Raw genomic sequence first — 12665 nt, 5'->3', positions numbered from 1 at the left:
GCCTGGGAACCTATGTTACCTGGCCTAATGTTCTGGCCCTATGTTCCTAAGCTCTATGTTCCCTGGCCCATGTTCCCTGAGCCTTATGTTCCCTGGGCCCTATGTTTCCCTAAGCTCTATGTTCCCTGGGCCTAGTTCCCTGGCCTATGTTCCCTAGCCTAATTTTCTCTCTATGTTCCTAGCTCTAGTTCCCTGGGCCCTATGTTCCCTAGCCTATTTCTGGCCCTATGTTCCTGGGCCCTATGTTCCCTAGCTCTTATGTTCCCTGGGCCTATGTTCCTCGCCCTATGTTCCCTGGGCCCTATGTTCCCTAAGCTCTATGTTCCCTGGGGCCCTATGTTCCCTGGGCCCAATGTTCCCTCAGCTCTATGTTCCCTGGGCCCTATGTTCCTGCAGGGAACATAGGGCCAGGGACATAGGGTTGAGGGAACATAGGGCCAGGGAACATAGGCCCAGGGAACATAGGGTCCAGGGAACATAGGGCTGAGGGACTAGGGCCCAGGGACATAGAGGAACATAGGCCAGGAACATAGGGGAACATAGGTCCAGGGAACATAGAGCTGAGGGAACATAGGGCCGCAGGGACATAGGGCAGGGAAACATAGGCCGCAGGAACATAGAGGCTGAGGGAACATAGGGCCCCAGGGAACATAGAGGTGAGGGAACAATAAATTTTCATTTAGGCAGAACATATTTGGGTAGTTCCTTACATCACAGAAGGAAACACGAAGTGGGCACGACAAACACCTTTTTCCCCTCAGGAGACTGAAAAGATTTGGCATGGGTCCTCAGATCCTCAAAATGTTCCTACAGCTGCACATGAGAGCATCCTGACCGGGTTTCATCACCACCTGGTATGACAACTGCTCGGCAATCTTGACCCTAAGGCGCTACAGAGGGTAGTGCATAGGCCCAGTACATTACTGGGGCCAAGCTTCCTGCCATCCTAGGACTATATACTAGGCAGTGTCAGAGGAGGCCCAAACAATGTCAAAGACTCTAGTTACCCAAAGTCATAGACTGTTCTCTCTGCTTCTGCACGGTAAGCGGTACACCGAGCGCCAAGTTTGGACAAAGGCTCTTAACAGCTGCGGCAACAATTTATCAAATGGCCACACCCCTTTGTTTTTACACTGCTGCTACTCGCTGTTTATTATCTATGCGTAGTCACTTTACAAACTACCTCGACTAACCTGTACCCCCCGCACATTGACTCTGTACCGGTATATATGTATATAGCCTCATTATTTTTATGTAATTTTCTTGTGTCACTTTTTGATTTGATGAAAAAAAAATTMAGTAAATATTTTCTTAACTCTATTTCTTGAACTGCATTGTTGGTAAAGGGCTCGTAAGTACGGACATAGATAGGGCTGAGGGAACATACTGTAGGGCTGAGGGAACATTGGTGGAGAGAACATAGGGCTGAGGGAACATACTGTAGGGCTGAAGGAACATACTGTAGGGCTGAGGGAGCATTGGTGGACCTAAAGGTCATAAAATTTTGCATTTGCAGAACATTTTGTAGCAAGCTATTGAATTCAGTGTACAATGAAATACTTGGTATCGTCTTTGCGATAATGCACAGTTCTGTGTGTCCTTTGGACGACCATGGAAGATGAGGGTTCGATCCCTGCCCTAGACTATTGTGGAATGATTATAAATATACAGACTCAATCCTCTTGAACACCAAATCAGAAGAAGACAAAACGACTGACGGCATAAAAACGTCTCACTTTGAGCTGGTTTCAGTTTCAACATACTGGTAGCTACGTCTCATTATAAAAAAATAAAATAAAACATTGAAAACGTATTTTTTTAGATGTCAATACAACATGTTTCGGATTTTTAAAAATATAATCGTTTAAGGTCATATTTCGAGAAAATGTGTCGATCTGTTGTTCTGTTCTATTATTAGGCTGTTCACAATTCAAAGTGAAAATCGCGCGCTCTCGGACGGAGGCGGCTGGAAAACAAGGGAGCGGTAGTCTGGGAGGCGGCGGACTGACGTCAATCACGTCGCCAGAGAAGGTGATTCCTTACTGAAGTGCAGAAGACCAAGCACATACTATTGCAGCACTCTGTCGTTGAGATACATTTTGACTGGTGTATTTACCTATATTTCAACTATTTACAATGGACGCGAACACTTGCAACATTCAGGTTCTTCTGCAAGCTGCTGAATTCTTGGAGAGAAGAGAACGAGGTAACGTAAGGTTTCTGTTCCGTCTGTCAACTTCACTTGTCAACCAGCTGGGGTACAATAATAACGAAATGTACACAAATAGCGATTATCTATTAATTAACTGCAAATATCKGACATACATTGTGCATGTTACGGTTAAGATCGTTACTAGTCAGTAATAAATCGATGCAATAAGCAGTTAAGGGAGCCTAGGTTTTATTCGGCGCTTCATATCTGACTCTGTGACCTAGATACGGGACTCATCATTGTACACAAAGGCGCCAAGTCTGGAGCGGTTTGAAAATATAGCCAGAACAGCGACAGAATTTATGAATGACAATGAATGAACTAATAAAGATTTTGAAATTCCAGCAGTTGTTCTTTGTAGCCAACTGGCACGAATAACCAAAATAGCCCATGTTGATGTAATGTGATACAATTGCGTGATCGCGCCAAAACCCCCGAAAAACAGAACGTCAGCAGCATCTGTGTCTGACACTTGGATGGAAGAATAGAACACAATGCACCCGGCTTTCTTTCTTCTGCACAATAGCCAGCCGCCTAAAATTGATCTTTTGTGTGTTTGCAATCACAGCTATTTCCTCACTTTACCTGTTTATTGAGTGTTGTTCAATATCCCATGTAGCAGTTAAGTTCTGGGGACTCGCCGGTATATTTGTCATCTGAAACATCCTACAATTTTGCAGCGCCTTCAGAACGTAATTCAATACCTCTTGACTTATTCCACATTTTGTTGTGTTTACAGCCCTGAACTCTAAATGGATAAAAACAATTATTTCACCAATCTACACACAATACCCCATAATGAAAAAGTCAAAACATTTAGAAATGTTAGCAAATTTATTGAAAATTAARTACAGAAATATCTAATTTACATAAGTATTCACACCTCTGAGTCGATTCTTTGTAGAATAACCTTTGGCAGCGATTACAGTTGTGAGTCTGGCCGAATCTCTAAAACAGACTGTGAATTACACCGTGACATTCTAGGGTCTCTATTGGCAGCATGTGCCTGCACAATTATCTTTATGGACCTAATAATAAAGACGTCATTTAACTGTAAAAATGAATGACCTTTTAATGTGGCATGAACACAACCAGTCATGATGTTTCCATCTGATAGTCAAACAAATCACTTGACAAAGTAGGCTACCTGTCCACTCCAAAATCATTCCAGCATCTAGCTGTAGACTAGTTGTCTAGTGATATTGGTGTCTAGTGATATTGGTAACTAGCTGTAGGCTAGTTGTCTAGTGATATTGGTGTAGCTGTTGGCTAGTTGTCTAGTGATATTGGTGTCTAGTGATATTGGTGTCTAGCTGTAGACTAGTTGTCTAGTTGATATTTGGTAACTAGCTGTAGGCTAGTTGTCTAGTGCTAATTGGTGTCTAGGTGATATTGGTGTTAGTGATATTGGTGTCTAGTGAGTATTGGTGGTCTAGCTGTAGAGACTAGTGTTTTGTCTAGTGATATTGGTGTGCAGCTGTAGGCTAGTTGTCTAGTTGATATTGTGTGTCCTAGCTGTAGACTCGTTGTATAGTGATATTGGTGTCTAAGCTGTAACTAGTTGTCTAGTGATATCGGTGTCTAGCTGTAGGCCTAGTTGTCTAGTGATATTGGTGTCTAGTGTAGCCTAGTTGTCTAGTGATTGGTGTCTATGATATTGGTGTCTACTGTAGGTAGTAGTGATATGGTGTAGCTAGCTTAGTGTCTAGTGATATTGGTGTCTAGCTGTAGGCTAGTTGTCTAAGTGATATTGGTGTATAGCTGTAGGCTAGTTGTCTAGTGATATTGGTGTCTAGCTGAGCTAGTTTCTAGTGATATTGGTGTAGTGTAGCTTAGTTGTCTAGTGATATTGGTGTCTAGCTGTAGGCTAGTTGTCTATGATATGGTGTCCTAGCTGAAGCTAGTTTTCTAGTGATATTGGTGTCAGTGTGACTAGTGTCTAGTGATATTGGTGTCTAGCTGTAGACTAGTTGTCTAGTGATATTGGTGTAGCTGTTGGCTATGTTATGATATTGGTGTCTAGTGATATTGGTTCTAGCTGTTGCTAGTTGTCTAGTGATATTGGTGTCTAGCTGTAGGCTAGTTGTCTAGTGATATTGGTGTCTAGTGAATATTGGTGTCTAGCTGTAGGCTGTGTCTAGTGATATTGGTGTAGCTGTTGGCTAGTTGTCTAGTGAGTATTGGTGTGCTGTAGGCTAGTTGTCTAGTGATATTGTGTGTCTAGCTGTAGGCTAGTTGTCTAGTGATATTGGTGTCTAGTGATATTGGTGTCTAGCTGTATAGGCTAGTTGTCTAGTGATATTGGGTGTCTAGTGATATTGGTAACTAGCTGTAGGCTAGTTGTCTAGTGATATTGGTGTCTAGCTGTAGTAGTTGTCTATGATATTGGTGTCTAGCGATATTGGTAACTAGCTGTGGTTAGTTGTCTAGTGATATTGGTGTCTAGTGATATTGGTGTCTAGCTGAAGGCTAGTTGTCTAGTGTATTGGTATGTTGGGCTAGTTGTCTAGTGATATTGGTGTCTAGCTGTAGGCTAGTTGTCTAGTGATATTGGTGTCTAGCTGTAGGCTAGTTTCTAGTGATATTGGTGTCTAGCTTGTAGGCTAGTTGTCTAGTGATATTGGTGTCTAGTGATATTGGTGTCAGCTGTAGGCTAGTTGTCTAGTGATATTGGTGTCTAGCTGTAGGCTAGTTGTCTAGTGATATTGGTGTAGCTGTAGGCTAGTTGTCTGTGATATTGGTGTAGCTGTAGGCTAGTTGTCTAGTGATATTGGTGTAGCTTGTAGGCTAGTTTGGTCTAGTGATATTGGTGTCTAGCTGTAGACTATTGTCTAGTGATATTGGTTGTAGCTGTAGGCTAGTTGTCTAGTGAATTGGTTGTCTAGCTGTAGGCTAGTTGTCTAGTGTATTGTGTCTATGATATTGGTGTCTAGCTGAAGGCTAGTTGTCTAGTGATATTGGTGTCTATGATATTGTATAGCTGTAGGCTATTGTCTAGTGATATTGGGTGTCTAGCTGTAGGCTAGTTGTCTAGTGATATTGGTGTCTAGTGATATTGGTAACTGCTGTAGGCTAGTTGTCTAGTGATATTGGTGTCTAGTGTATATTGGTGTCTAGCTGAAGGGCTAGTTGTCTAGTGATATTGGTGTAGCTGTTGGCTAGTTCTAGTGATATTGGTGTCTAGCTGTAGGCTAGTTGTCTAGTGATATTGGTGTCTAGCTGTAGGCTAGTTGTCTAGTGATATTTGTGTCTAGCTGTAGGCTAGTTGTCTAGTGATATTGGTGTCTAGTGATATTTGGTGTAGCTGTAGGCTAGTTGTCTAGTGATATTGGTGTCCTAGCTGTAGGCTAGTTGTCTATGATATTGGTGTAGCTGGTAGGCTAGTTGTCTAGTGATATTGGTGTAGCTGTAGGCTAGTTTGTTCTAGTGATATTGGTGTAGCTGTAGGCTAGTTGTCTAGTGATATTGGTGTCTAGCTGTAGACTAGTTGTTCTAGTGATATTGGTGTCTAGCTCTGTAGGCTAGTTGTCTAGTGATATTGGTTTCTAGCTGTAGGCTAGTTTGTCTAGTGATATGGTGTCTAGCTGTAGGCTAGTTGTCTAGTGATATTGTTGACCATCATCAGCTGATCAGGAAATAAAACAAATACTGATAGAAAATTTAAAAAAGTTAAATAAGTGAATTACTTCTTGTGGCCACGGATTTCACAGAGAACACCAATACCCACGATGCACCTGTAAAAACAATGAGCGCTCTAAACAGCTGACTGACAAAAGCAGACAGTGATGCATCAATGTATAAATCTAATGCATTGGAATAAAGATTTTTTATTTTATTTTTTATCAAGGACGCATGGCAAACAAATAGAGAAAATGAGGAAGTACACAGGGATATCTATGCTTTTATAGGAGCTCAGCTGAGGCCGAAATTCAGCACTACTGAGTGCAGTACCGTTCGTCAACAAGAAGATGGTTTGTGCAGCCACATAGAAATAAATGGTTTAAACCAAGACACAGAGGTGTTACTTTCAATTGGAAGCTTGTATTTTCATATTTACCACTGTAAAACATATTTACCACCGTAAAACATATTTACCACTGTAAAACATATTTACCACTGTCATATTTACCACTGTAAAACATATTTACCACTGTCATATTTACCACTGTAAAACATATTTACCACTGTCATATTTACCACTGTAAAACTTATTTACCACTGTAAAACATATTTACCACTGTTATATTTACCACCGTAAAACATATTTACCACTGCATTTTAAACAATAGGAGAATGGTTAAATGTCATTATTTAGGGACCATCCCCAAAGTTAGACTTTTGTTGGATTCAGGGGAGTCCCCCCTGGCTGCCCCGTCATTTGCACCCTGCTCTAACAGCTTCCCACACCAGGATTGTGCAACATTTSCCCATTTATTCTTTTTTTAATTCTTCAAGCTCCGTCAAGTTGGTTGTTGATCATTGCTACACAACCATTTACAAAGTCTTGCCATAGTTTTCAAGTTGATTTAAGTCAAAACTGTAACTCTGGCCACTCGGRAACATTCACAGTCTTCAGTGTAGATTTGGCCTTGTGTTGTAGGTTGTTGTCCTGCTGAACGGTGGAAACCGAAGCAGGTTTTCCTCTACGATGTTGTGTTTTTGCTCTATTCCATTTACTTTTGATAAGTATATTTAAAAACAAATACTTTAAGACTTCTGCTCGAGTAGTATTTTACTAGGTGTCTTTCCATTTTTCTGGGGGGGGGGGGGTGTATTGATACACCATCCAAAGTGTAATAAATACCTTAACCATGCTCAAAGCCAAAGGGTCTGTGTTTTTAATATATTTTTACCCATCTGACAATAGGTGCCCTTCTTTGCGAGGCAGTGGAAAACCTCCCTGGTCTTTGTGGTTGAATCTGTGTTTGAAATTCACTGCTCAAACTGAGGGACTTTACAGATAATTGTATGTGTGGGGTACAGAGATGAGGTTGTCATTCAAAAAAATCATGTTAAACAGTATTATTGCACACAGAGTCCATGCAACTTATTATGTGGCTTGGTAAGCTCATTTTTACTCCTGCACTTGTTTAGGCTTACCATAAAAAGAGGCTGAATACTTATTGACTAAAGAAATTTCAGATTTTCATTTTTTATTTTTTTGTAAACATTTCAAAAAACATAAATCTACTTTGACATTATGGCGTATTGTATGTAGGCCAGTGACACAAACATCTGCATTTAATCCATTTTAAATTCAGCCTGTAACACAACACGAGGTGGACAACGTCTAGGGTGTGAATACTTTCTGAAGGCTCTGTGAGTGTCAATTAAAACTTGTCCTTTCGCTCTTTTCTGTCCAGGAAGCAGAACATGACTATACAACAGTCAAACGCCTAACATTAAACTTTGTGTTTACAGTCACATTGATTTGTTCATTTTGCCTGTCATTGATTTCCCAAGGCAATAGTCTGTGAAAACATAAGTTTAGTTGCAACCCAAAGTAAGGACTTTATGTCACAACGTCCCATTGAAACGATTCTCTCTCTCTCTCTCTCTCTCTCTCTCTCTCTCCAAAGCACAATTCATTATTAGTGAGTTTATAAAGCACTAAAACATGAAGTCATTGTTACGTATTTCAGATTCATACCATATCATTTTAAAAATAAAAAGTAGACTAGTCCAGCACACATTCTTCAGTGCCACCAAATACTGACTACAGCCACACTCCCCGTCCCTAGCTAGCTGTCAGACAGACTAGTAGTTTCAGAGAGTCACACCCCGTCCCCTAGCTAGCTGTCAGACAGACTAGTAGTTTCAGAGGTCACACCCGTCCCTAGCTAGCTGTCAGACAGACGTAGTCAGAGTCCACGTCCCTAGAGCTAGTGGTTCCAGACAACAGACAGTAGTTTTCAGAGGAGTCACACCCCGTCCCTAGCTAGCTGTCATACAAACTAGTAGTTTCAGAGTCACACCCCGTCCCTAGCTAGCTGTCAGACAGACTAGTAGTTTCAGAGAGCACACCCCGTCCCTAGCTAAGCTGTCAGACAGACTAGTAGTTTCAGAGAGTCACACCGTCCCTAGCTAGCTGTCAGACAGACTAGTAGTTTCAGAGAGTCACATCCCGTCCCTAGCTAGCTGTCAGACAGACTAGTAGTTTCAGAGTCACACCCGTCCCTAGCTAGCTGTCAGACAGACTAGTGGTTTCAGAGAGTCACATCCGTCCCTAGCTAGCTGTCAGACAGACTAGTAGTTTCAGAGATCACACCCCGTCCCTAGCTAGCTGTCAGACAGACTAGTAGTTTCAGAGTCACACCCCGTCCCTAGCTAGCTGTCAGACAGACAGACTAGTAGTTTCAGAGAGTCACACCCGTCCCTAGCTAGCTGTCAGACAGACTAGTAGTTTAGAGAGCCACACCCGTCCCTAGCTAGCTGTGAGACAGACTAGTAGTTTCAGAGAGTCACATCCGCGTCCCTAGCTAGCTGTCAGACAGACAGACTAGTAGTTTCAGAGTCACACCCCGTCCTAGCTAGCTGTCAGACAGACTAGTAGTTTCAGAGAGTAACACCCCGCCCTAGCTAGCTTCAGACAGACTAGTAGTTTCAGAGTCACACCCCGTCCCTAGCTAGCTGTCAGACAGACTAGTAGTTTCAGAGAGTCACACCCCGTCCCTAGCTAGCTGTCAGACAGACTAGTAGTTTCAGAGAGTCACACCCCGTCCCTAGCTAGCTGTCAGACAGACTAGTAGTTTCAGAGTCACACCCCGTCCCTAGCTAGCTGTCAGACAGACTAGTAGTTTCAGAGTCCACACCCGTCCCTGCTAGCTGTCAGACAGACTAGTAGTTTCAGAGAGTCACACCCCGTCCCTAGCTAGCTGTCAGACAGACTAGTAGTTTCAGAGTCACACCCCGTCCCTAGCTAGCTGTCAGACAGACTAGTAGTTTCAGAGTCACACCCCGTCCCTAGCTAGCTAGTCAGACAGACTAGTAGTTTCAGAGAGTCACACCCCGTCCCTAGCTAGCTGTCAGACAGACTAGTAGTTTCAGAGAGTCACACCCCGTCCCTAAGCTAGCTGTCAGACAGACTAGTAGTTTCAGAGAGCCACATCCCGTCCCTAGCTAGCTGTCAGCAAGACTAGTAGTTTCAGAGAGTCACACCCCGTCCCTAGCTAGCTGTCAGACAGACTAGTAGTTTCAGAGAGTCACACCCCGTCCTAGCTAGCTGTCAGACAGACTAGTCAGTTTAGAGAGTCACACCCCGTCCCTAGCTAGCTGTCAGACAGACTAGTAGTTTCAGAGAGTCACACCCCGTCCCTAGCTAGCTGTCAGACAGACTAGTAGTTTCAGAGAGCCACACCCCGTCCCTAGCTAGCTGTCAGACAGACTAGTAGTTTCAGAGAGTCCCCCCGTCCCTAGCTAGCTGTCAGACAGACTAGTAGTTTCAGAGAGTCACACCCCGTCCCTAGCTAGCTGTCAGACAGACTAGTAGTTCAGAGAGTCACATCCCGTCCCTAGCTAGCTGTCAGACAGACAGACTAGTAGTTTCAGAGGTCACACCCGTCCCTAGCTAGCTGTCAGAACAGACTAGTAGTTTCAGAGAGTCACACCCCGTCCCTAGCTAGCTGTCAGACAGACTAGTAGTTTCAGAGTCACACCCCGTCCCTAGCTAGCTGTCAGACAGACTAGTAGTTTTCAGAGAGTCACACCCCGTCCCTAGCTAGCTGTCAGACAGACTAGTAGTTTTCAGAGTCACACCCGCCCTAGCTAGCTGTCAGACAGACAGACTAGTGGTTTCAGAGAGCCACACCCGTCCTAGCTAGCTTGTCAGACAGACAGACTAGTAGTTTCAGAGAGTCACACCCCGTCCCTAGCTAGCTGTCAGACAGACTAGTAGTTTCAAAGAGCCACACCCCGTCCCTAGCTAGCTGTCAGACAGACTAGTCAGTTGAGAGTCACATCCCGTCCGCTAGCTAGCTGTCAGACAGACAGACTAGTAGTTTCAGAGAGTCACACCCCGTCCCTAGCTAGCTGTCAGACAGACTAGTAGTTTCAGAGAGTCACACCCCGTCCCTAGCTAGCTGTCAGACAGACTAGTAGTTTCAGAGAGTCACACCCCGTCCCTAGCTAGCTGTCAGACAGACTAGTAGTTTCAGAGAGTCACACCCCGTCCCTAGCTAGCTGTCAGACAGACTAGTAGTTTCAGAGAGTCACATCCGTCCCTAGCTAGCTGTCAGACAGACTAGTAGTTTCAGAGTCACACCCCGTCCCTAGCTAGCTGTCAGACAGACTAGTGGTTTCAGAGAGTCACACCCCGTCCCTAGCTAGCTGTCAGACAGACTAGTAGTTTCAGAGTCACACCCCGTCCCTAGCTAGCTGTCAGACAGACTAGTAGTTTCAGAGAGTCACACCCGTCCCTAGCTAGCTGTCAGACAGACTAGTAGTTTCAGAGAGTCACACCCCGTCCCTAGCTAGCTGTCAGACAGACTAGTAGTTTCAGAGTCACACCCCGTCCCTAGCTAGCTGTCAGACAGACTAGTAGTTTCAGAGTCACACCCCGTCCCTAGCAGCTGTCAGACAGACTAGTAGTTTCAGAGAGTCACACCCCGTCCCTAGCTAGCTGTCAGACAGACTAGTAGTTTCAGAGTCACACCCCGTCCCTAGCTAGCTGTAGACAGACTAGTCAGTTAGAGAGCCACACCCGTCCCTAGCTAGCTGTCAGACAGACTAGTAGTTTCAGAGTCACACCCCGTCCTAGCTAGCTGTCAGACAGACTAGTAGTTTCAGAGTCACACCCCGTCCCTAGCTAGCTGTCAGACAGACTAGTAGTTTCAGAGTCACACCCCGTCCCTAGCTAGCTGTCAGACAGACTAGTAGTTTCAGAGTCACACCCCGTCCCTAGCTAGCTGTCAGACAGACTAGTAGTTCTAGAGAGCCAACCCCGTCCCTAGCTAGCTGTCAGACAGACTAATAGTTTCAGAGAGCCCACCCCGTCCCTAGCTAGCTGTCAGACAGACTAGTAGTTTCAGAGTCACACCCGGTCCCTAGCTAGCTGTCAGACAGACTAGTAGTTTCAGAGTCACACCCCGTCCCTAGCTAGCTGTCAGACAGACTAGTAGTTTCAGAGCCACACCCGTCCCTAGCTATCTGTCAGACAGACTAGTAGTTTCAGAGAGCCACACCCCGTCCCTAGCTAGCTGTCAGACAACTATAGTTTCAGAGTCACACCCCGTCCCTAGCTAGCTGTCAGACAGACTAGTGGTTTCAGAGTCACACCCCGTCCCTAGCTAGCTGTCAGACAGACTAGTAGTTTCAGAGAGCCACACCCCGTCCCTAGCTAGCTGTCAGACAGACTAGTGTTCAGAGAGCCACCCCGTCCCTAGCTAGCTGTCAGACAGACTAGTAGTTTCAGAGTCACACCCCGTCCCTAGCTAGCTGTCAGACAGACTAGTAGTTTCAGAGAGCCACACCCCGTCCCTAGCTAGCTGTCAGACAGACTAGTAGTTTCAGAGAGTCACACCCCGTCCCTAGCTAGCTGTCAGACAGACTAGTAGTTTCAGAGAGTCACATCCCGTCCCTAGCTAGCTGTCAGACAGACTAGTGGTTTCAGAGAGCACACCCTGTCCCTGCTAGCTGTCAGACAGACTAGTAGTTTCAGAGAGGTCACACCCCGTCCCTAGCTAGCTGTCAGACAGACTAGTAGTTTCAGAGAGCCACACCCCGTCCCTAGCTAGCTGTCAGACAGACTAGTAGTTTCAGAGAGCCACCCCGTCCCTAGCTAGCTGTCAGACAGACTAGTAGTTTCAGAGAGTCACATCCCGTCCCTAGCTAGCTGTCAGACAGACTAGTAGTTTCAGAGAGATCACACCCCGTCCCTAGCTAGCTGTCAGACAGACTAGTAGTTTCAGAGAGCACACCCCGTCCCTAGCTAGCTGTCAGACCAGACTAGTAGTTTCAGAGAGCCACACCCCGTCCCTAGCTAGCTGTCAGACAGACTAGTCAGTTAGAGAGTCACATCCCGTCCCTAGCTAGCTGTCAGACAGACTAGTAGTTTCAGAGAGCCACACCCCGTCCCTAGCTAGCTGTCAGACAGAACTAGTAGTTTCAGAGAGTCACACCCCGTCCCTAGCTAGCTGTCAGACAGACAGTAGTAGTTCAGAGAGTCACACCCCGTCCCTAGCTAGCTGTCAGACAGACTAGTAGTTTCAGAGAGTCACACCCCGTCCCTAGCTAGCTGTCAGACAGACTAGTAGTTTCAGAGACACACCCCGTCCCTAGCTAGCTGTCAGACAGACTAGTAGTTTAGAGTCACACCCCGTCCCTAGCTAGCTGTCAGACAGCGACTAGTGGTTTCAGAGTCACACCCCGTCCCTAGCTAGCTGTCAGACAGACTAGTAGTTTCAGAGAGCCACACCCGTCCTAGCTAGCTGTCAGACAGACTAGTAGTTTCAGAGAG

The sequence above is a fragment of the Salvelinus sp. IW2-2015 genome, unplaced genomic scaffold (assembly GCF_002910315.2).
Source record: "Salvelinus sp. IW2-2015 unplaced genomic scaffold, ASM291031v2 Un_scaffold2370, whole genome shotgun sequence".
NCBI lineage: Eukaryota > Metazoa > Chordata > Actinopteri > Salmoniformes > Salmonidae > Salvelinus > Salvelinus sp. IW2-2015.
The sequence above is the reverse complement of the archived record's forward strand: the minus strand, read 5'-3'. Positions refer to the sequence as shown.